Source organism: Pinus tabuliformis, chromosome 2_1, assembly GCF_031772625.1.
Source record: "Pinus tabuliformis cultivar Carrire ecotype Pingquan chromosome 2_1, CPIR1, whole genome shotgun sequence".
Lineage (NCBI taxonomy): Eukaryota > Viridiplantae > Streptophyta > Pinopsida > Pinales > Pinaceae > Pinus > Pinus tabuliformis.
The window spans coordinates 879,433,574-879,435,439 of NC_142299.1; positions in this window are offsets into that span (position 1 = coordinate 879,433,574).

Here is a 1,866-nt window from a genome sequence, read left to right on the forward strand (position 1 = left end):
TCCACCGAAAAAATGATTGAAATTTAGCCAACAATGTGCACCTGTGTAAAACATGCTCCTCACCCCTCGTGTGATGTTTCGATAGGGGTCTGATGAGTGAATTTTGTGATTTTAGAGCTTCTCCTTTAGCTCTAGGACTTGATAGTGGCCCCCATGATTGATTTTGACTATATTTTGACTTAGGTGGTTTTATTAGTAATTCAAAAGCTTATTTAAAATGAATTTTGGATATGAGCCCTAACTTTGATCTATCAATTTATTGAAGTACATGAGGAAGGGTAAAAATATTGGCTCCAACTAGGGACATTGTATTGGACATAATGCCCTCAGAACTTGCAGATTAGTGCCTTACTACTTGGGCATGGAGTCGTTTTATTTAGACTTTGATAAAACAAAAATAGGAATAGAAAACAAAGAGTGATGGTTATTTACAAATGGCTCACCAGTATTTACAGTGGATAAAAGTGGACCCTTTCACTGTTGGAAGTAAAGCTTGAGAAACTTTCCATTCATAGGTAGCCCCAACATTTCTTCTTCTAGATTCTCCATCAGGAAGGTGTTGTCTCTTTTTTCCTCAACAATCCTGAAAGGTCCAAACCAAAGGGGATCAAATTTTCCATGCTTTCCTTTATCTTCCCTCATGACACCCCATCTCAGTACTAAGTCTCCAGACTACATATATCTATATTTTTCCTTTCTGTCAAATAAGGGATTCATTTTTTCTCACTAAGAGATTCGATTCTGATTCGCTTTTCTCTTTTCTCTTGAAGTTCCAACAATTAATTTATCCTTCTAGTCAAATAACTTGGCTCTTCCTCAATGTTTTGCAAGATTTTAGCCACTGCATCACTAGTTGTATGGGAAAAATTGTTGTCCTTCCATAAACCAACTCAAATGGGGATTTTATAGCAACTCTATTGGTGGTAACCCTGTTGACATATAAGGAAAATTTTAGTTGTGAGTCCCAGTTCCTCTAATTTTCTGATATTGTTTTCTTTAGAATCCTTACTAGGTTTTTATTTGAGGATTCAGCCAATCCATTTCCTTGTGGGTAATAGGTGGTGGAGTGGCCTAGCACAATGTTATATTTTTGGTAGAAATATATGAATTTAGCAGACTTAAACACTTGAGCATTATCGGTGACAACTTTCTTGGGGCAACCAAATCTAGAAAGGATGTTTTCCTCCATGAACTTAATAACTACCACATCAGTTGCATTCCTAGCTAGGGTTGCTTCTACCCACTTAGTAAAGTAATCAGTGGCTATGAGTATCAACTTATGCTAACTGCTAGAGGGTGGTTGCATTTCCCTAATTAATTCTAACCCCAATTGTTTGAAAGGTTCTTCAACAAAAAAATAATTAGAGGAAAAGGTGCTAATTTCTATTTTTGAATAAACTTTTGGCACTTCTCACAGGCCCAAACATAGGTGTGAACCTATCCAAACATTTTGGGCTAGTAAAAACCTCCTTTAAGGATCTTGTGTGTTGTATCCCTCCAACTATAATGTCCTCCATAGACACAATTATGAAATTCATCCATTACTTTGTGGATTTCTTACTCAACCAAACACAAAAGAAAAATCTCCATAGGATCCTTCTGGTACAATTAGCCATTTGAGATAACAATTTTCCGGGCTTGCAACCTCAGAGCCCTGTATTTAATTTTATCAAAATTCACTGGAAGCCTAAGAAAAATAAGATAATGCACAATAGTTTTATACCAGGGAGACAACATACTTCATTTTAATTCTATGTGCTGATGTTTCAATATCTTGTTGCTGCTCCAAATTTCCACTTTCTCTGTCTCCTCTTGCCAATGAATTTATGCCTAATGCTTGTAAATTTGCTTCAAGATAATTTTAGC